Source organism: Maniola jurtina, chromosome 15 (assembly GCF_905333055.1).
Source record: "Maniola jurtina chromosome 15, ilManJurt1.1, whole genome shotgun sequence".
Taxonomy (NCBI): Eukaryota; Metazoa; Arthropoda; class Insecta; order Lepidoptera; family Nymphalidae; genus Maniola; species Maniola jurtina.
The window spans coordinates 12,711,226-12,735,670 of NC_060043.1; the positions used below are offsets into that span (position 1 = coordinate 12,711,226).

The 24,445-nt window shown below is 36.8% G+C and overlaps 3 long non-coding RNA genes across 3 annotated transcripts in view; 2 read left to right on the forward strand and 1 right to left on the reverse strand.

Annotated features, from left to right (window-relative positions):
- On the forward strand, nt 1-23,018 carry LOC123872764. Its single transcript, XR_006797538.1, has 4 exons — nt 1-15; nt 8,285-8,288; nt 17,634-17,640; nt 22,896-23,018. It is a non-coding gene; the product is annotated as an uncharacterized LOC123872764 (long non-coding RNA).
- LOC123872763 overlaps nt 17,105-24,445 on the reverse strand; it is a 27,491-nt gene continuing 20,150 nt past the window's right edge. The window contains exons 2-3 of the long non-coding RNA XR_006797537.1: nt 19,447-19,457; nt 17,105-17,115 (exon numbers count right to left, since the gene is read on the reverse strand). This is a non-coding gene — a long non-coding RNA (uncharacterized LOC123872763). The remainder of the gene's footprint in view (nt 17,116-19,446; nt 19,458-24,445) is intronic.
- LOC123872761 overlaps nt 23,613-24,445 on the forward strand; it is a 20,962-nt gene continuing 20,129 nt past the window's right edge. The window contains exon 1 of the long non-coding RNA XR_006797535.1: nt 23,613-23,624. This is a non-coding gene — a long non-coding RNA (uncharacterized LOC123872761). The remainder of the gene's footprint in view (nt 23,625-24,445) is intronic.

The window sequence follows — 24,445 nt, forward strand, 5'->3', positions numbered from 1 at the left end:
GTGTCTGAAATTAATGTTAGGCAAGTGGGTTGGTCTCAACTATGATAACATTATAGTATCATAGACTCTACAACCAGCAGGATTAGTATAGGATTTTACTTCTCACTAACTAACTGATCGAATTCGATCGACGAAACTCCCCAAACACATTGTCTTGCCCCTTAAAAACTCATTTCCCCAACGTTCCCCATAATGTTAACAAAAAAATATCTGAAGTCTGCCAATCCACACTTGGCTTTGGTCTATGCCCTTCTCATTTCAAGAAGAGACCCGTGCTCAGTCAGTTCTGTAGAGGATCAGTTATAAATAAATAAATGAAAGTTTAATTCGCTCACAAATTATAACACACAATAAAAAAAAACATTGAATGTTAAAACTACAAAATTACAACTAAAGTTAAAACTAGGAAATACAAAGAACAGTATTAATAGTATTTTGTGTATAGAAGGTTGATAATTTTTTTAACCCCCGACCCAAAAAGAGGGGTGTTATAAGTTTGACGTGTGTATCTGTGTATCTGTCTGTGGCATCGTAGCTCCTAAACTAATGAACCGATTTCAATTTAGTTTCTTTTTTGTTCGAAAGGTGGCTTGATCGAGAGTTTTCTTAGTTATAATCCAAGAAAATCAGTTCAGCCGCTTGAAAGTTATCAGCTCTTTTCTAGTTACTGTAACCTTCACTTGTCGGGGGTGTTATAAATTTTTAATTTACACTTGTTCATTAATAAAATATGGTGCTTTTTGCTAACAGTACCCACCCGCGCCTACCGCACAAGAATAAAACGCATATTAGCTAACCATGTTTGTAGCCGCGACATGATAGGCGGCCCGTACGTGCTCCCACGCGCTCTGTATCGCCCGAGTTACTGCTGCTCTAATATTGCCCGATTTATTATGCGCCGATTTATACTGAGTGCTCTTATTGTAACCTCGGTTTACTCCCTCTAGCTCACTGGATATTTAAGACTAGGTGATTTTCGCGACTGCATTGTCGTGATGGTGATGACTTTAATGCTACAGCCATACTGACGTGATATGGCAATATTTAGGGACATAAATATTTAATTAAAACCGGTCAAGCACAAGTTGGATTCGCGCACTAAGGGTCCCATACCATTGTCCAAGATATGACACTATGTACTTGTTAATTATATTAAATTTGCTTGGCAGCCATTTTGAAATTCGCCAAAGATAGTTGGGAAAGTGTGACAAGAAGTGATGCTTCGGTTTGCAAGTGCGACATATTTTTTTTACTCTGCAACAGGCAATACTGTGGAGACCCAGACACGCAAAGCAGCAACCACTAGATGTGACAACGTTTGTGGCGAGTCTCGTAACTTTTCTTACAAAATAGCTTATAATTTCCTAGCTTGTGACACGTGTACTCAGAAACGTTACTATTACTACAAAATGGGCAGGGAGTCATCTTAAAATCATTGCTCGACATTGCAGTATCATTAGCATTAGTGTTACTAACAACATGTAGAGCTCGTGTTTTGTTTGAAACAACTTTGGTTTGGTATGTTAAAATTTTTAGTCCTTATTAAAACGCACGCGGTTCACACAAAAGCTGGGTTTATGTTTAATTGAGTCACACCACAGCTCCACGACCGCGGACTGTGGCGCGACCGCGATATAATTGTTTCTGTTAATGAAATAATATTCGCGCGGCGCCTGTAGGCTGTACGGATCTACTATAATTACGGTCTTACTACCATAAGTATAACTTTAAATGAGCATTTTGATTAATTTCGTTTCCCATAAATTGATGACACTACATGTGGTCCAAGAGATTTCTTTCAGAGAAGTTGGATTAAAGCAAACTTTACTATGCCAAAATCCATAAAACACAAGGAACAATAAGTAGTATATATTTTTTTTAATATTTCTTTATTGTGTCATTTAACAAAATGGTCTATAGAGTTCTGCATTCACTATGAACTTCATTCACACTGCACACAAAAGTAGTTGATTGCGACGATCAAAATATAAGCAAGCAAAATACAGAACTCTCAACTCCGAACTCCACACTGTTGTCTATGTGCTCAACCGTAAGGTGTAAATTAATGAACCAAAACTTTTTTTTTACAGTCAACAAAGAAACCTAACATGACCTTTTATACGAAGACAATGCGAACACTTCCAAAAAAAAAAGGGGTTTCAAAACAAACGAAAAACTAAAAGCAAGCATAAATGAAATCCGCCTCATTATATCCGTCCAAACCGTTCATACGCCCAATTAATCAGCGATTAATTAGGAATCGACATAAACGAATCGAAATCGAGCAATTGTTATCGCGCAATCGATTACCATTCCATTATCGCATAGATAACAATGACGCAATCAATTTATTTAATGGCAACATCGTTCACTCTTCCTTTTGTTGCGTTCCGGCTCCTTCTCTGCTTGCGGTAACGACACGACAGCGTTAATATAATTCACAGGTTATTGTAAACAGTAACCGTTTATTAACTATCCAATACATCAGTCAACCTACGTTTACGTCCATTTATGCGTTGGCCTCCTATTCGGAAAGTCTGACATACGATCCAACGCAAGTAACTTTACGGAGCTACGAATATATGCGTTTTAAGAGATTAAATATAACTTTCTTTAACGGCGATGGAAAACATGTGAGGAAACCTGCATGCCTGAGATTTCTTCATAATGTTCTCGAATGTGTGTGAGGTCTGATAAATTGGCACTTGGTCAGAGAGTTTATGAGCTACTGACAGACAGACAGATAGACAGTGGAGGCTTATTAATAAGAGTCCCGTTCGCGCCTTTGGGGTACGGAACCCTTAGAAGGTAAGCCTATTTCTCTGTTAATAATCAAACGTCATAATTTTATGGGCTTCACAAAGAACCAGTATGATTAAAATAGCAATCTCCGTTTTCCGTTTTTATTCGTAAAACTTTAGCGTCAAATTTATCGTTTGATATAAAAATCTCTTTTGACGTCACCGCTCGAAGGCCACAGACAATAAAGGATACGAACCGCCAATTGGTTGAAAAGAAAACAGATTATATTCACTGCCAACCATCTTTTTTTAACTGGCAACTTTTGACTTGCATCGATACTCACTATTTTATCGGTTTAGTACTGATAATATTGGTTATCCAGATAACACAGTTTACGTTTTTAGTTATTCACAATATTTACTAATTTTTAGTTCCGACAATATAAAATTGCACAAAATCCTATCGATAAAATAAACTATTTGAGGTGGTTTTAACATCATTGTTAAATTATTGAGGATCCAGTCAATAAATAGTCCAATATTTTGAGTAAATATTTAAAATATGGCACGTGTAATTTTAAAATAGTATTCAATAGTACACACCTGTTATTTAGATACTTTGATACAAGTATTTGCTAAAATGTGTAAGTATTTAAAGTTGTTTTAAATAGATCGCACACATCTTTGAAAACATTCTTGGAATCACTAAATAGCACTAAACACTACGCGAATCACATTTCAGGACAGTTCAAGTTAAAAGACGTGTACCACCGTTTTTTTTTTATCACTTATCTGCCAAAATGGTTTGGAAATGTCAAATTACGATGTTTTATCGCTCATAAATCTGACAAAACCCCCTAAATGCATATGTCATGCTAGTAAACTTGAAAACTTATACTAGGCCGCCATATCGCATTTAAAACACTACCATTTACCGGGTTTGCGATTTTTTTTCAGTGAAGTTTCAAACGTTGAAACTGAAACCGTCACATATTATATTTGTAACCGTATTTCTGATACTGGGTCATTGTTAACTGTTATCAGAACTGTGATAATGTGTTATGTACTTAATTAAATACAACCAACAGGTGGTGTACGTGTACATGCGCCCGATAAGAATGTTTGCTTTTTGATTGACAGAACGCCGAATTTTTTTAGTAAAAACATTCACTTTTTACAATGTTTGAACAAACGCTATCATTTTTGTCATGGTGTTCTTCAAATGATCATCATCACCATTTCAATCCATCGCCAGCCCACTACTGAGTACAGATCTCCTCTCAGATTTCAGCATGAGAACGTTTAGACCATAGTTCACCACGCTAGCCAAGTGTGGATTAAAAGACTTCACACACCTTTTGGAACAGTATGGAGGAACCCTAAAACAAGTTATATTTATTAATTTCTTAAAACAGATAAGAAAGATAAATTAAATAAATAAATAAAATAAAAAATTAATGGTGTTTTATTTGGAACGGCTACCTTTAAAACTTTTTTTTTTTCAGATTATTTATTTTCCACAAAAAATATGCTAGTAATTATTATTAATATAACACTCCTTGCAGGCTACTTAGTTAAAAATGTGTATTATTTACACATTCTTTAAATCATTATTGTACAAAGTAGTGCTCTTACTCATTCGCCCTTATTACGTGTATCGTATTATAATGAAACTAGCCGATGTCCGCGACTTCGCCCGCGTGGATTTAGGTTTTTCGCAATCCCGTGGGAACTCTTTGATTTTCCGAGATAGAAAGTAGCCTATGTGCTAATTTAGGATGTTATCTATCTCCATTCCTTCAGCCAAATACGTCTAGTAGTTAATGCGTAACAAACATACACATACACACACACACACACACACACACACACACACACACACACACACACACACGCACACACACACATACACACACACCACACACACACACACACACAAACTTTCGCCTTTATAATATTAGTGTGATCATGTACGTAGGTAGGTAGGTATTCAATGATATTAAATAGGGTTTACTTTATATTCGGCGCCATATTTAACTCTACTGTATTCCGCGGCGCGTATCGTTCATGCCTAAGATTGAAAACGTACGTAGACGTATCACGTACACCAGCGCGGCGCCGTTGAATATATTAATGTTAAATGTACAATAATTTCAACAGACAGTTTAGGTGGTTTGTTTCTTGCACTCGTTGTTTTATGGATACATGTAGCTATGAGTTGCTTATATTATACATATACTTAGTTGTTGGAAATGTCAATATGTAACATGAAAATAGATAAAGATAGTATTAATTGTTTCTTGATCTTATAGTTTTCTATTTAGTAATTCTTAGAAAAATGTTGGATAGAAACAGGCGTTACTTTGCGAATAGCCTACGATTGTAAACGTACGCAGACGTATCACGTGCGCGCGCGCGACGCTTTTGGATATTAATGTTAAACGTACAATAATTTCAACGGACAGTTTAGGTGGTTTGTTTCTTGCACTGGTCGTTTTATGGATACACGAAGTTATGGGCTGTTTCCATTATTTACTTAGTTGCTGAAAATGTTGATTGTGTATCAAATAAATAAAGATGGTATTAACTGATTATTTATTTATCTCATAAAGTTTTCTATTTTTAATACTTAGCAAAAATAACTTTAACTCAGCAACTATAAAGTATACCTTACCTCATTATTTGTACGCAACACTTTGCGCAATCAAAGAGTGATAGCTTAGTGGTTAAGATGTTGCCAGCCTCCTATTCGGAGCTCGATTCTGGACACATCTCTAACTTCTTGCGTTTTCAATAATAAAATATCACTGGCTTTAACCGAGAAGGGAAAAAATGTGAGGAAACCTGCATGCCTGAAAGTTTTCCATAATGTTCTCAAAGGTGTGTTAAATCTGTCAATGCGTCTATGGTCCAAAGCGTTCTTATTCTGAGAGGAGACCCGTGTTAAGTAGTGTATGGATTAAGTGGACTGGATTGGTTTCAAAGGTGCTTATACTTTTATTCGTATAAAATAAATATGCCTAAACAAGCGCCAACAAAAATATGCACTACATTGACTTTACTCAGAAACTTGAATTCACTTCTCTACAAAGCAAAGCACACGTACCAGAAGCAATTCATTCTTATTTAATTTGAACGCATTAATCATCCCGTGGGAACGGCAGCAGTTATTTTCAATAAAACACATCGTATATTTTCACGGTGCATACAACGAGACCACACGTCGCAGGAATTCGGAACACCGGAAAAGTCGGCAAGTTTCGCCGAATTTCGGCAAGTTTCGGTAAGTTTCGGGAATTCGAAGCGTTTTCTGAAGGCTTAGTGCGAGTTATTACTTTTCGATAACGTAAATATATTTCGAGCATTGATAACGTCAAAGCAAAATAAAGCTACCTATTTTATGTTTCATATTCATCCACAACACATCGTTAAACATAAAGGCCAGGCTCACTTGGTCACGTTATCCGATAAACATACCTACGGCGACGGCGAGCTCTTTTGAGGTACTCGCGTAGCTCTTAATATGTTTCCTGAGAGAGAGAGAGAGAGAGAAAGGATACGGGTGACGCAATAGAAAGAGAGGCATTTATTAACTTTTAAGCCGTTGCGAGCTAAATTGGACTTTATTGCGTTGCTATTTATTTAAACGTCTTTACGAACTTATCCTTTCTACTATTAAATATTCAAATTGTACTATTAAGTATTCTGCAATAGTACTGAGAAAAAGGAATTTAAAGGATTTTTTTTTACTTCGTCATAATATTCGATATTCGATCAACGTTGGCGAGTCGTACTAAGGACAGAGAACGTTAAATTCGAGGCATTCGAGATATGCGGGATTGCGAACGTTTTATTACTTCTATATCGTTTGTCGCAAAGAGAGTAATTGTTATGAGGATACCCTTTACACTTCACTTCACGACTCATTTGTTTATTAGTTCGTGAATGCTGATTCACTGTTTCATTTTTCGTGGAAATATTTTCAGGTGTTTTATTTGGAGAATTTAAAAAAATACCTCTGTATTTTTATTATTTACGAGCTGATGCCCGCGACTTCGTCCGCGTGGATTTAGGTTTTCAAAGATCCCGTGGGAACTGTTTGATTTTCCGGGATAAAAAGTTGCCTATGTGAATAACAGGGACGCAAGCTACCTCAGTACCAAATTTCATACAAATCGCTTGAGCGGATGGGTCTTTAGGAATCCCGTGGGAACTCTTTGATTCTCCGGGATAAAAAGTAACGTATGTCCGTCCCCGGGATATAAGCTAACTCTGTACCATTATCGTCACAATTAGTTAAACTGTTGGGCCGTGAAAAGGTAGCAGACAGACAGACAGACACACTTTCGCATTTATTAGTATGGATAATCAAAGGATATGTTTTCCGATCAGTGCGTGTTGACAGTGATGACATAATATGTCATCAGTGATGGATTACTAGATGATACCCGCGACTCCTTCCGTCTGGATTTTTCTAATACCGCGGGAACTCTTTGATTTTACAGTAGAAAAAGTAGCTTAAGTATTAAGTCAGGGTATAAGCTATCTCCATTCCAAATTTCAGCCAAATCCGTCCAGTAGTTTTTCAGACAAAATTATAGAATTATCGCCTTGCCCTCAAAACTCAGAGAATAGGTAGGAATAGGAATAGGTAGGAAGGTAGGTTAGGTACCCGTTATTGGTATGTAAGAACATGTAACATGTTCTTGCAATGTTCTTAGAATCCTGGGGGACAGCAAAATTTGTGAGACCTATCCCCCATACAGATATCCGTTTTCGGTGACTCGCGTTGTAATAAGCAATAAATCGCACCTTTGTTTACATAATTTACGGAGGCCTATGGCAGTTCCCATGGGACACGCGTTCTCATATTGGATTGGCTTCGGTGTATGGTAAGTAATATGTTACCGACTAAACTCAATTTTATGACAACTCTAGTTAATGCTGTGTTATTTTGACACTTGAGTGTGTGCTAGATAAGTTAATTCATAATTAAACAAAACAATTGACGTTTTTTGGGTTCCTAGTTTTTTTTTATGAAAAATAAATAAGCAAATTTTAGAAAAACTGTTTCTGAAATAAATTAGCAAATTGTATTATTTGCGAAAAAAAAGGTTGGGATTTTTTTATTATTAGTGGTATTTTTATTTATTCAACCGACTTCCAAAAAGGCGGTGGTTCTCAATCCAACCCGTTTTTTTCAAGGTTTCTGGACCAATTTGAATTATTTTTAATGAACAGTAGAAGTTTCTGTGGTTGTAAAAAAAAAAATCTGGATCCAACTCCTTAATCCTGATGCTGTAGGGTTACTGCCCGCCTAAGATGTCAAGATAGATTACTATACTCGATCCACGGAAAGAGGTTAGTACAAGGTTCTGGCGCTCTCTCGTTTACGTAATCTCATACAAATGACAAAGACAAGAACTCAGTGGCCGTTAACCATTTTGAAGCAGCAACCAATCACAAACGAACCTATGTTTTCGAATTGAATTTCGAATATTTTTGACAGAGACAGTTTTATAATAGAGTAGGGGAAAGGTAAGTTGAGTGGTGGCCGCCTTGCTGAAACACCGAGAGATGTACGTTTTCCCTCGCAAGGCGCATCCATTACCGCCTGCGTTGCTCCGTAACAAGTTCAATACAATGTGTAGCCAGAATGCTAGCAAAAATTTAGGGTTACTATTATACCTACTACCTAAACACAATCCAATGCCAATAACCATTTGCCTTATCTTGTAGTTTTAGTGATTTAGTATTTTTCTAACCCGCAATGTATAGTGTCCAAAACTTGGATCAATGCCCTACTTACGCAGCATTTACTCCGAGTGGCCTATTTACATAACTTTCGTTGACCTCTAGCGTCACTCAGATGTTTTACAATATATTGTGAAATTAATAAAATATAGGACTTTTTACTATTTTTTGGGCGTTTTTTTTTTGTGGTACCTTATCAGTTATCATCAGTAGGTACTATCACCTGTCTTCGTTTTTGCTAGCGTTCTGATAACACCTTGTAAAGGAGTAGATTTTGATGCTTGGTGTTAGACCAAAGCTGGGATATTGAATGACCGAATTTCAGACCTTTCCATGTCCTAATCGTTGAGGGAACCGTAGGAATACAAAAATTGTTGAACTGTCGATGACTTGAAACTTTGCACAGCTATTATTGTGACTTGCAGGAAGGATTCTCACATGCTTAGTAGGTACTATTAACGCACAATAGGCGGCGCGCGAGTCGTATTGCAAATGATTCCGGTTTAGTTATTTATAATTGTCTAAATCCACTCTAAGACCAATTTTATCCCTTACATAATCGCACTATCGATACGGTACAAGAATTTAAAATAAGCGCCGTATTTCAAAGTCAGCCAACAAAATGCACGTCCGTTCCGCCGAAAACGCAAAATGGCGGGCGACGGCCATCTTGATAAGCCGCCGCCTCGAAGTGCCTCACGTTCACTTTTGCTGAGCACAACCCCTGATACATGGCTGTTGTCATTTTATGTTAGTTTAAACTGCAGCTTTATTTATTTGCTAGCTTCTCGCTTGCTGGATGTTGATTTAATCTCAGCTGCCGGGATCGCTTCCGTTATAAATAAAATATCCATCAATTTTCTTTAACGTCTCCAGTCTCGTGACTACAATCATTGAGTTAACCTGACAATAGAACACCAAATCTCATGCTTAAAGCATCAAATCTTAATTAAAAAAAAAAAAAACATGACAACCCTGCCAAAAACGAACTAATAAAAAAGTAACAAATTCATATTTGGAAATGATGCCATACAGCCTTCATATTGAATTTTTGCAAATTCATGACCAGTGTCACCTGGGAATTGGGATGCAGTAAGGATTCTAACGATACGGCATTAATCCAAGTTATGGTGAAATAAAGACACGTATAGTACGCGACAGCTTAAGATGGCAATCGGGGTAGGAGGCGGAGAGGACGCCCCGCACCAGAGCGGGTGACAACAGACTGATCGCCCTGAGTCCTCTACTGGGGCGTCAGGCGGCGATCCCACCCACGTCGCTTGCGTCCCGTCTTTTGCTTTCTCCACTGTGCCCTCTGCTAGTCAGAGGGACGCGCGGAGAAACCTCCGCGCTTGCCAAGTCATTAGCTTTTGCAAGACACACATCACATTTTGCAAGACATTGCTGCTCTAGTGATAACAACTATGACACCTCTCTGACTCCAGTACACAGTGTACACTATTTTATTTATCTATTCTTTTTCTTGCATTCAACTTTTGCAATTTGCTGTTTGTAAAACTTTGTCAACAAAAGAAAGATTTTATTTAAGTTAAACAAGAATGAGAAATTACGTTTCTGACCCATAAAGCACGGCTGAGCTTGTACTGCTTGAAGCGAAGTGCTGTTTGCTTGATTTTCTCTACTGATAAAAATACCAGATAAAATGGCAGTCCTATAAATATCTTTGGAATTGTTGATATAAATAAACCCGCCGTGGCGTGGTAGTGAATTTGTCTCTATTTATGTTGTGCTTCGTTTTATAAATATCATTTTAAACTTCATCCCTATCAAGCCGTCGCTGGCCCACTACTGAACACGGATCTCCACTCAGAATGAGAAGAATAAGCCTTTTGTTTGTAAGGTCGGGGTTCGATCCCGGGCACGCACCTCTAACTTTTCGGGTTAATTAATACGTGCGTTTTAAGCAATTAAATATCACGTGCTTGAACGGTGAAGGAAAACATCATTAGGGAACCTATATGCCTGAGAGTTCTCCACACCAATCTCAAAGGTGTGTGAAGTCTCCTAATCCACACGGGACGAGCGTGGCAGTCTATGGTCTTAACCCTTCTCATTCTGAGAGGAGATTCATTCTCAGTAGTGGGAGATGGTTTGATCATGATGAATCATCCCTCAACACCAAAAAAAGTGTGTGCTGTTATAAAAAGGCACAAAGGGATATTTATTTTCTTGAACCTGTAAGTACCTAACAGAATGTAGGGCAGACAACTTTTACTGCTTAGTTACAAAGTCGAGACTTATCGCCATATTTATACGAGACTATCATCGGGTTTCGATTCCGTTTACGGGCTTCAAGTTTATTCAGGTTGGGCCACTACGTGTATTTTTTCTTCTATTATATAATACTAGCCGATGCCCGCGACTTCGCCCACGTGGATTTAGGTTTTTCGAAATCCCGTGGGAACTCTTTGATTTTCCGGCATAAAAAGTAGCCTATGTGCTAACCCAGGATATTATCTATCTCCATTCCAAATTTCAGCCAAATCCGTCCCGTAGTTTTTACGTGAAGGAGTAACACACACACACACACACACACACACACACACACACACACACACACACACACACACACACATACAAACTTTCGCCTTTATAATATTAGTGTGATTATAACGCAGCGAAATGGCATGAACCGGGAGTTGGCCATATCCCGGGAGATCTTAAAACGACAACCCAATTAGTCCATTTCACTAAACAAATCTAGTGTAGAATACTGAGCATAGTTTATTCCTTCCTTCCTTTTTTAATATGAGTACCTTCAACTCAAGAGTGAATGGCCAACTTCTAGGCAAGCGTGCTCCATCTTAGGCTGCATCATCACTTGCTAAGAGGTCTGATTTAGTCAAGCTCCAGTCTATTTAAATTAAAAAAAAAGCATAAACTGCTGTGGTAAGAAATATGAAGTTCTTTTTATGACATATGCACTCACTAAGAAAGGATTTTTGGAAGTTGGACCCCTACGGAGGTTAAACAGGGGGTGAAATTTTTAATGAAAATCCTTCATTTTTCAAGTCATAACCATTCAAATGCATTCAACTTCATAAGATAACAAAAGCACGTAAACACGCTTATTTAGGATATATTAAATAGGATATATTAAAGGATTTTTGGAAGTTGGACCCCTACGGAGGTTAAACAGGGGGTGAAATTTTTAATGAAAATCCTTTATTTTTCAAGTCATAACCATTCAAATGCATTCAACTTCATAAGATAACAAAAGCACGTAAACACGCTTATTTAGGATATATTATTATTATTAGTATATATATTAGGATATAAAGGATATTTTAAATTATGATAGAAATCTTTGGTTTCAGTGGCGTATCAGTCACAAAGGCAGTACACGCAGCGTGCGTGCGTCTATGCTCTCGCCAGACGGTTTTACGACGCGCCGTCTGCGCCTTTTACTGCCATCAAATCCAAAAATAGGATTTAGTTTAAATATTTGAAGATCCTAATCTCATTCTTCTCCCCCTTTAGTATCAGCATATTATGCTAAGTGTGATTTAAAGAATTAATTAATATAAAGAAAAATTTCTTTTTTATAAAGAAACTTACTTAAAAAACTTACAGAGACTTATTTAAAGCATTTGATTATGTAGAGAACGCGAGCGATCCACTTCAGATATAAATCTTTATTGAAGCAACCTTTACAACTAAAAATCTCTGGTTTCAGTAGCGTAAGGGCCACAAAGGCAGTTCAGTTCACGCAGCGTGCGTGCGTCCGTTCTCGCCAGACGGCTTTGCGACGCCCTGTCTGCGCGCCGCCCACTCCAGATATCAATCATTGTTGAAGCAACCTTTACGACTACTAGAAACCTTTTTAGGGTGATAGGATCCGAAAATAGAATTCGGAATTTTTTGAGATCGATGCTTTGAGAAGACAGCTGTGAAAGGCATTCAGTGTCTTCATTTTACACTGATGCTAGATGATGGCCCTGACTTCGTCGCAATTTAAGTATTTCAATAAGTACTTTAATACTTTGACCCGTGGGAATACTTTAATTTTTCGAGTTAATAAATAGATGAACCGTGAAAAATGTTACAAATAGCTGATTGACCGACAGACAGACACACTTTGGCGTTTATGATTTTACTAGATGACGCCTGCGACTTCGTCCGCGTAGTTTTAGGTTTTTAAAAATCCCCTGGAATGAATGTTTCGATTTTCCAGGATAAACAGTAGCCTATGCCACTCTCCAGGTTTTAAATGTACCCATGCAAAAAATTATGTTCATCCGTTGCTCTGTTGCGATGTAACTGAAGGAAAAACCAATAAACCAACACAAATTTGCATTTATAATATGGGTAGGTACTTACTGATAAAATTGGCTAAGCATTATTTAAACATACCTACGATAGTATTAGTACTTACCTAGTTACTGAAGTGAGAAGGTGGGACCGAAGGACAAACGGACTGAGTCATACTTTTTAGGCTTCCGTAGTCAAATGGCAAAAAACGGAAACCGAATATTTTAAAAAATACCCGAGTACGGAACCCTCAATGCGCGAGTCTGACTCGCACTTGGCCGGTGTTTTACCATTTATGTACGGAACCTTAAAAGCATGCTGCTTTTGCATGCCATGTCGAAACGATGGAAGAGTCACTGACAAAACTTCATACAAATATTTTTGAATCCAAATAAAAAGTATTAGGTACTGAGAATCCACAGTAATCGACTTTTAGCATCAAAAGTTTTGTTATAGTTTCTCGTTTTTGGCCAAAAAGCGTAAACTCGTCGGTGCCAAAACACACTTGTTGCGAATATTAATTTCGTGTCACGATTTTTGAATATTTTATTCTGGGTGTAACAAATTCAATTTTAGAGCTACAAGTCAATGCCTACAATTTATTTGACAAAGTTCTCTTGTATAGTTATACAGCTTATAACTTTTTACTGGACTATGAAACCGAGGATAATATGGTATGCCCTTCCTCCTTCATTTCCCCCCCCCCCCCCCCCACTTTTAAAATAGGTACCTTCAAGTTAAGAGCGAATAGGCATCTTCTAGGCAAGAGCACTGTAGCTTGCATCATCACTTACCAGCAGGTCTGATTGCAGCCAAGCGCTTGTTTTTAATTTTTTTATCGATCACAAGCTAGCCCATGACTGCTATTTCACCTGGTGGTAGGTGATGATAATGCAGTTTAAGATGGACACAAAATTAAAGAAAAATATGGCCTAAGCTCTTCTCATTCTGAGAGGCGACCTATTCTCAGCTGACTATGGGTTGAAATGATGATGATGAATACCTACTACTTTTTGCCACATAGAAAGGTAGTGTCAGTTTGAGAATTCTGTCTCTCAAGTTTGTTCAGTCTATGACTGTGGCTAAGGTATGATGACGCGTGGAAACTGATTAGAGCTATGGGGTTTAATAAAAACTGTCATATTAATTCAAGGCTAGCCCGCTTCCATCAGACTGCATCATTACTTACCACCAGGTGAGGTCGCCGTCAAGGTAGTCTTCAAAAAAATAAAACTCTACTGTACTATAATACCTACTGGCAAAATACAAGGTTGAGTTCTACCCTTGTTCTACCTAATAGCCTCCAAAAAGACCTTACATCCCCTAACTCGCACATGAAACTGAGCCAAGTCTCACTTGTTGATAAATGCTTGCACTTTATTTTGACAGGTTTATTTTGTGTCTAAATTTAACGCACTTATTTGGCGGCGAGCATTTTAAAAGTTGTATGAAAAAAATGCCATGAAAAATTTCATACAAATTTTTCTCCGCGCGAATAAAATTTTACGATATCATGGAATCTCTGCGTGAAAAAGCGATTGTGACAAATAAAAATTCCGTTATTAAAAACGCGAGTTTAAGATAATAAAATTACGTATGTTAATATTTATATTGTTTGTTTGCTTATTTTATGATCGGATATAACATTAACACAAATATTCGTCAATAGTAACTAACGACTAATTGTTGCAAAGAATGTAGGCATTCTCTTTTAGCCGTTTTATTCTTTGAGTAAGCAGTTATTAGCTGTTATCACAACACAGAAGACCTTTATCTATTCTTTATCAGATTACCAATAATAAATATTTTTCAAGTAGATTAAAAAGCTCAAAGCCTAACTTACTTAGGCACTAGGTACCTAATTATGTACTTTGATAAAAATTGGTTGAAGCAATGATATAACATGTACTTATTTTAAGTAAAAACTAAAATAGATACGTAACAACTAAGCGTCTAAAGTGAAGGCTTAAAACTATCTAAACTTATTTGGGTTACGTTCGTAGATACATCTCTTTCACTCTCCTGCATTTTGTATCTTCTGTTTCATAGATTAGCGAGAACGGATTTCATACGCCATGTAATATCAACGTAACATTATCTATGGTACCTACTTGTTTCCTATATCATTGGGTTATACGGCGCAAAAAAATGAAGCCTAAAATAATATTCCGTAACCCGTTATGTTGATATAACCCTTTCACAGCGAAGATTTAAATAGCAATTACCCTTACAAACGAGGAATCATTAGTCCCGGGCCTCACGGGCCCGGTCGATGCGACCCCGATAACCAGACAGGGGCTCGCAGGTGTCCGTGATTAATGTTGCCCGGGACATATTTGACACAGGATCCTAAAATATTTTGCGTCACATCCATATTATATTAGAGATTTTATTATCGATAGGTGATGGTCACTATTCCATAACAATCATTTTTAACCGACTTCAAAAAAGGAGGAGGTTCTCAATTCGACGGTATGTTTTTTTTGTATGTTAGTTACGCGATTACTCCGTATAATATGAACCGATTTTGATAGTATTTTTTTTTTGTTGGTAAGTGATAGTTCCCCTCTTTTTGGGTCGGGGGTTAAAAACATTACAGTAAACCCTAAGCTTTACAAGGTAAACGTTAAAAGTCCGATCTATTTTAAAGAAATAATAGTAACTAGGTACTTTCTGAGTTTTAGGGTAGGTACATCTTCTTTTACCTATGTTTGTATTCGACGTTAGAAATCGTTACTGACTTTCTTACATGGGCTTAGCTAGAAGATTTGCTATGTTCGTCTCGTCATTCAGCATCAGGAGTTACCATAATTCGAGCTTTTACAGTAACACTTAGGATTTAGTTCGATCTGTTACAGGAACATACCAACACTATTGAGAATTCCTCGCAGGATGAGAAGGTTTTCGGCCATAGTCCACACTGGTCAAATGTGTATTGGCAGACTTCACATACCTTTGAGAACATTAAAAAGAACTCAGACGCATGCATATTTACTTACAATGTTGTGCCAAGTGATATTTAATTGCTTAAAATACATAATATACTTTCGAAAAATACAAGGTACCTGGAATCAAACCCGCAACGTCCCGAATAGGGGGGGGGGGGGGGGGGGGACATCTCAACCACTAACCTATTTGGATGTTTATTCTTTATAATACTAATATGGATAAATTTCTATTGAGTGCTAGATATTAGAAAAAGGATAAAATAATTAAAATGTACACAATATAGCGGGACCTGCTAGTTTATAATCAGAAGCCCAACATCTAAAGTAAACAAGAAACATTGTCTCAAACATTTTTATATCAAGCCCGCAGCAATTAAAACGGTTTATCCTTAATCTTTATAAACGCGCTCACTTTTTACTTTAAGCCAGAGCTTCTCAAAGCCGGCATAGAGTCCCACCGTTAAATAAAACGACTTTTATAGCAAGGTTCGGCTGAACAAAATATCCTTAAGGTTCCTTCCCATAGCTCGTTGTAACACGATCCTATTTACTAATTTTTGTTTTCAATTTAAAAGTGATTAAATTTTTTTTTAATATAATTTTCTTCCAAAGAGCGTATCCATAGGCAAGGGATGGGGGAAAGGGGCGTGCTTATTCCTTAAAAAATTGTCATGACCAAATTCGGCCCTTATCTGGTGAGCGCTGGGGTCTTATAAGTGGGAGGTCCCAAGTTCGACTCCGGCATGGACAACTTGCGAATTTACAATTTAAAAATATTCTCTGGTCTAGTCTGGTGGGAAGCTTCGGTCATAGCTAGCTACCACCTTACCGGCAAAGCCATGCCGCTAAGTGATTTAGCGTCCCCGTACGGTGCCGTGTAGAAATCGATAAGGAGTACGGGTTCAATAAAAAAAGTGCCATACCTCTTTATACGTCAGCCCGATTCCATCTTAGACTGCATAATCACTTACCACCAGGTGAACTCGCAGTCAAGAGCTAACTTGTTATATAAAAAACAGAACGACGGAGTTCGTACTATCACGACCTGTGAGAAGCCACCCTAACAAATAAAGTCCAAGTCTGTCTAAGGTATCATTAGTGAAGTAAGTACAGGTAAGTCCGGCGATGAATGTTCTTCAGTTCACTTTGACGGGAGAGTTCGCGAGAAGTTTTCACTTTCACTTGTTACACTTACACGGAAACTTAATTAAGTTCGTATACTGAACACTACCAAGTGTACCAATGGATATCATAGACCGTATAATCTAAAGGATATCCACGGTGACTTTTTGTAGCAATACCTTTTTGTTGTGGTGTCCTTCCATATTTTTCATTCATCATTCATTTATTATAATATATACCTATATTCCATATATTTCCTTCCTTGTTTTAGAAAATTCCTCGGAATTTTCCGAAACTCTCTGATTTTCTGGGATAAAAAGTAAGTGTCACTCTCTAAGTCCTTAACTAAGTATGTTCATCCAAAAAATCACGTCGATTCGTTATTATTTTAAATTAACAAACCTTAGTATTTATAACTAGCTGACGCCCGCGACTTCGTCCGCGTGGATTTAGGTTTTTCAAAAGCCCGTGGGAAGTGGGAACTCTTTGGTTTTCCGGGATAAAAAGTAGCCTATGTGCTAATCCAGGATATTACCTATCTCCATTCCGAATTTCAGCCAAACCCGTCCAGTAGTTTTTGCGTAAAGGAGTAACAAACATACACACACACGGGTACTTCTCTGATTTGGCGCAAATCGGAGAAAATAAGAGAATTTTTTAAATTGTGAAAATTGCTGAACTAAACTAAAATATAGGTAAAATTAAAAAGAATGACCAAGTTATATCAAATTGCACCCATGAATTTCAGAGATATATGCATTTGAAATTTTCAGTTACTGAAGGTAATGATTTCTAGTGTGCTGGTAATGATTTTGGTGGAGAAGGCGTTGATGTTTATCTGATGGTAATGAAGCAATATTTCATTTTCAAAAAATAACGTGTTTCTTCATCTTATTAATCAAGTAAACAGAATTAATAACGGAAATATTGCAAACTTTAACAAAAATATTATTCCAGACATATCATCACCTATAAATTTTACTTGAAATGTATAAAATAATCATGCTGCGAGAGCATATTATCACGAAAACAAATGTTTGGTGATAGAACAGTATGAGCGAAAACATGATTATTTTAATTTGCATAGAAATGGTAGACCTGCGATGTGTGTCGTATATAAACATTTTAGTTGATGATAAAGTTAAACCCACCCTTTTGTGGACCCTGAAGTCAAAAAGAATTTGTAAAACGATTTATAGAAAATAATATGTTCGCAGACACATGTCAAGGGAATCATTGCAACATCTTGGGAATGTTAAGACATGCAATGAATACCGCACTATCAGCCTCATGAGTCATGTTCCAAAGATGTTTCTACTTATCAGCTCTTAAGGGATTAGAAATAAATGTGACAACTACTTCAATGAGAGTCAGTTTGCATTTAGATTTGGTGTTGGAACCTGAGAAGCATTATTTGCTATAAACGTACTAGTCCAAAAATATAGAGACATGCAAACTGATGTATGAATTTCCTTCATTGATTATGAGAAAGCCTTTGACCGTGTACATCAAGTGGTATTTATTCGTCGTTTGCAGTATGTTGAACTCGTTGGCAAGGAAATAAAGATCATTAAGAACCCTTACTGGTGGCAGACTGGGACAGTAATAGTTGAAGTTGAGGAAACAGATGAAGTAGCGGTAGGCCATATGGTATGACAAGGACACATCTTATCTCCGCTTCTGTTCAACTCATACTGAGACGCTATCATCTCAGAAGCATTGGAAAATAAGGAATGGGATGTCAAGGTAAACAAATAAATATAAATAATATTAGATACGCTGATGATACTGTTTTTTTGGCTTCTAGTTCCCAAGATCTTTAGAAAATAATAGATAGCGTTTATAAATGTAGCAGAAAGTCGGGTCTAAGCATGAATCTCTCAAAGACTAAGTTTATGTACAGTATCAAGAAAACTGCAACAAACCTCAATAAGAACTCTCACATGTACAACACTCTAAAGAGTTTCAATGCACAAATATCTTGGTACATGGGTAAATGAAGAATGGGATCCAGATTCTGAAATAAAGACCTGAATTGAAATTGCCCGTGAATTATTCATGAAAATGAAAAAAGTACTGCGCAATAAGCAACTGCTACTGAAAATTACTGCGAGTAAGTTGGGTTCAAAAAATAAAAATGACAAAGATGCATCAGTAAAGATAGAGACCTAATTTTGGCGATCAAATGCAGAAAGGTCGGTTATCTGGGGCATGTTCTCAGACATGAGCAGTATCAGTCGTACGCGTACTATCTTTAAGAGGTAATCTGCCATTAATAAAGAAAGGAGTATTAGTCCAATGGAAACGTACATCAGAAAGTATTTTTACTTTTGGTGAATTCCTGGCTTTCCTGGAAACTTCTTCCGTTTTATTTGTTTCAACTGATAGAGTTTCTTGTAAAGGTTTTTTATATAATCCCATCCTCGTCGCCACTGAAATGTACTACAAGAAGTTAATAACCATGGTCATTTCGATACGCCATTTTATTCCAAAACACGTCAAACCGTCGAAACAAAAGCCTAATAATTATTGACATACACCATCGACAATGTATATTACACAAAGCTAGCCCTTGACGTCAATTGTAGAGGTTTTGACAAATAAATAACATCTTTTATTACTATAGGAGTAGTATGTTCACAAGGAGCACATTATTTTTCTGTGGATGATTTTCTTCTAAATCCTTTGTTATCTTAAACAGTATTTTCTCAATCGGCTTACTTCTTTTTATTTTTTTCATATGCTTTTTTAATTTTCACGTATTTTTTTTCTCTGTACTCTTTGTTGTCTTGGAGTCAACAAAGAGTTTTGATTTTCTATTCTTCTTTAGTCTCAAAATAATCCGTAGAGTTAAGTAAGGATGTCTTCCTCACCACTGTTATTTATCTTGCTTATCGACGAAGTTATGCGTCGTGTCACCAATAGTCCGAAAGGGATATCATGGAGCAGTAGGCAACTTGAAGACCTTGACTATGCGGATGACCTTGTTCTCATATCAGATTGACTCGAATACATTAAGTCCAAATCAAAATACCTACAAGACAAAGTTCCTTAACTAGTCTGCCGATTACCACAAAGAAAACAGTGAAGATGAGGATAAGTTCTACTGCTTCAGAACCATTTTATTTAGAAGACAAACCAATTAAACAGGTGGAGGAGTTCTATAACCTCGGTAGCATCATTTCTCCTAGCGGCGGTGCCAAGGCTGATGTCAATAACTGGATTATAAAAGCTAAAGCTCTCTCTGTTTGAATCGCTTGTAAATTCAGTCTTCTTATACAGGTGTGAAACGTGGAAACAACTATATCGCTAATCCACAGAATTCAGGTTTTCCACAATAAGAGTTTCAGTGTTATTCCCCGCATTTTCTGGTCTAACACGATCAGAAATGAGGACTTGTGGTACAAATGCCAGCAACTCCCAGTTAATAAGGAAATAGCTTTGAGGCGATTGTGATTGGTCGGGCATATTTTGCGAAGAGAGGAAGAAAACGTTGCTCAAGCGGCATTTATTGAAACGTGCCTACCTGGCAGCCTGGCGGTCAAATGAGACCTGGTCGAACAACAAACTCCTAGAGGAGGCCCATTGAAGCAGACCTTAAAAGAATGGAATTCTCGTGGAACCATGTCAAAGCAGCAACCAAAGGTAGGGAGACCTAGAAAACAACTGCTGTAGCCCTAATATCCAAGAAGGAATGAAAGGACTCCATCATTCTTCTTTACGTTTCGCATATTTTTCTAGATCTTTCTTTAGTTCTTCGTTTTTGTTTGTTTTTTGTGTTTTTAGCCTGCGCTAAATTTTTTTCGCGCGTTTTTGACTATTTCTTTTCACTATGGTAGTTTCTAAAATCGATATATGATGGTTATATTTAATATTGAAATACCACGAGGTGCAATAATTTTGAATAGTTATTTCTAAATTGCTTGGAACAATATGGGCTACTAATTCAACTGATAAGTTAAAGAATTACTGAAGATTAATATTTTGTCACGTGATTTAATGTCAAAGAATATGAAGAAAATTACACAATTTTGGAACAACATTATTTCCTGAAAAATTGATCACCTCCTTCAATTCAACATCATTACCTTCAATTTAAAAACGGAAGGAAAATTACGGTAATGATAGAGCGTAAATGAGGTTTTGGCAGTTTTAATTGTCTAACGTCGTATTTTAAAATGCAATATATATGAACATCAAACTACATACTTATGTTGTTATTAGTGCATGAAAGAAGATAAAATTATTAAGAAAAACTAATTATTTGTCCTAAAATGATGTTGAAGGTAAAGAGTGAAAAGTCGTGCCAAACACCAGTTTTGGCACTAAAAGCGTAAATATTTTTTTTTCTACAAGTGCACGGCCACTTTCCGCAACATGCCTAGATAGACTGATTATGGCTTAGTACAGGGCAGGGGAGAACGGAAGGCAATATGTATACTAGAAGGATATTTTGGAGGTGCCATCTCAGTTGCAGGTAATGACTTTTTTTCTGTGCCAAACATTTGTTATTTTTTTATGACGTAATTAAATGATTCGTACGTGTGAAAATGCATTTTAATTGCTTCTCAGGATGTATATGTTAATATGTGAAAAACTCGAGCTCGTTTAAAACCGTCTTCTTTGAAAATCATAGCGATTTTTCCTGAGACTCCTGTTTTACCCGCAGAAGGAGGTGAGTTTTTAATATCAAAAATATTATTTCTGAAGTAACCTTTGTAGTTACAATTTTGAATTTTGGGGCACCCGTAGCTGAATATACAAGAGTTCTTTTGTAATGCAATTCTCATCTGTAACTTCATTCATTATTTTTTTATTTGACCTGATATGTGATTTGCGCCAAATCTGAGAATCACCGACACACACACACACATACAAACTTTCACCTTTATAATATTAGTGTGATACTCGTAGTGATTAGTGATGCATCAATTATGTTCTGACAAAAAACTGTTACAATGATTTTATCAGAATGAAATAACAATTAATAGGTACATTGTCAATAATAATTCATTACGAGATAAAAGCCACACATTATGTTGTGGATTTGTGTATTTATGACAAAATAAATCTTTTATGATTCTATCAATTTTAACAACCGCTTTATGAAAACTAACGCGCTAATAAATTCACGATCATATTATTTATATTTTTCAATAAGTTCAAAATGAATTGTTTTATAGGTACGATTAATGAATTATTAAAAACGATTCAGTAATTCATCGGCCACAGTTTCGCATATTTGCTTCTATAAAATTAATTTCTAATAAATTATTAACTAAATAGGTACCGCACATATTACAGGTTTTATGTGTTATAAGAGCTATAGCACACACGGTTCTTTTAGCATAGTCGAATCCTCATCATCCTTATCATCACAGCCCATCACTGGCCCACTACTGAGCACCGGTCTTCTCTCAAAATGAGAAAGATTTAGTCCATAATCTACCATCCACGCTGGTCGAATGTTGATTGGCACTTCACACATCTTTGAGAACATTATGTATAACATTCAGGCATGCAGGTTACTTCACGAAAAAACTAAGCCTAAAGGCTCAGTAGTTTCGAAGGTGGAGGGCGGGGAGATGGTCTTTAATTTTCTGGTTTACTCATCAAGAGTAACCCCTAATTTCAAAATTTATTTATTTTCATTATACGTTCAGTGTTTGGGTCACAGAGATATTCATATTCACGTACTCAAGCAGAAATTTATAGAGCGCACTTTAACTTTGCTTAGACTCAGCCTCAGACGGACTCATCGACGCTATCGCGTGTGTACTAGCCCTACAATCATAAAATGTTGATGCACATAGTATTATTTGCAATATTGCTGGTCACGGGTCATATAATAATCAATCGAGCATACAGCAATTAATGAATATGATAGTGTCAAAAGCAAATTGTGTAGACACAGCATTAATGTTGCTAATAAGCGGTTTTCGACGCGAAATCGAAACATTCTACAAATACAGACATTATGATATTTATTTACTTACACAATATGTATAGTTATTACTACTATTCTATTCATATAGCTACGATAGCATGACACCGGTAGGTCGATTCCGAAAAGTCTGCATCAATCATTATAACAATCGAAATCGTTGTGATTGGCTGAATTTATGGTATTCTTGTTGCAACAATGCATTGTAGCCAATAGTGAGCGACCGTCAACCAATCAAAGCTGATTGCGATCGTGACATTGTAGCTATCATTCTACCGCAATCAAACCGCTGGCATACTTTAAAATACATCACTAAACTAGCGTATATTTGTAGGAAAATAACATAATATTTCCGCAACAAAAGCCTATTTACGACAGGTCTTTTATAGTGACGTGAGATCTCCAAAGCTGTCAAGCTAGTACGAAAAGCTCCACCATGAAGTGACAAGTTAATACGTGACTTAGATTTTATCTCGAATACGGGTATTTTTATATTATAAAAAGAATATTTTACTTATACTATAATATATCTGTACAATGTACATAATATAAAAGACGTGATTGACTGAGTGATCTATCAACGGACAGCATAGAAAAGTCTTCACTGGGGTTAGAAATTTGAAATTTTGACAATAGATTCCTTTTATCATGTTAGCACTTGGGTTGGCTTGCAAGGAAGCGATTTTCAGAAGTTCCATCCCTAAGGGTGATAGGGGATGAAAGTTTGAATGAAAGTCATTGTTCAAGTTAATCTATGTTGGTATTTGGGCTTTTGGCTAAAAATGAAAAAGTGTTAGGCACAGGATTTTAAAAAACCCCACCTCAAGGGTACAAAAAGCCTATGTCCAGCTGTGGACGTCATCGGTTCACAATGGTGATGAGCCTATGTCCAGCGGTGGACGTCATGGGTTGACGATGATGATGCTCCTATGTCCAGAAGTGGACGTCATCTGTTGCCGTCCCGTTACTTTAGTTTTAATTTTACGTAATTAATTATCACTACTATAATATTATCATAAAACAATTCTGACCATCAAAAGGAGTACGATAGTAGGGACCTATTTTGAATAAATGATTTGAGTTTTTCATAGAGATATACATAATAGTTCAATGGAGTTTTTGAGTTTTGAGTTTCGTCTGCCGATGGAAATATTCTCAAACCGCATCCAAAGAACTTTTACTTCAAAAAGCGCGCCTAAAGGTTAGATAGCAAACTATCACCCTAGTAAACGTTTACAAAACTAACAGTAGCCAAGAGATGCCTTGTTTGGGATGTTCCAGATAGGCAAAATGTACGCAAACTGGGGTATTCCGGCCACAAAGGTCCACACGCTTTGATGGGTGTAATTGATTTCTCTACCTTTGGAATCCGAAAACAAATAGCTAGGAAGTAGAAACAACTCTTAGCATAGCATGTATGAGTCGTACATTTTTTTTTATATGTAAGGTGAAAAAAATGCAACAATGTGGCTAATTATGTTGTACACAGTCTCTAAATGAATCTAAAATGAAAGATCTTATATTGCTATCCCGTCCATAATGCTTGCGCGGTAAAGAACTGAAGGTAATAAGATCTAGATCTCTCAAATAAGTTAAGAGTTTGTGTACAACCGAATTGGCTACAGTAACAACCGAGCCCTCAATCTTACCCATTGGATAATTTA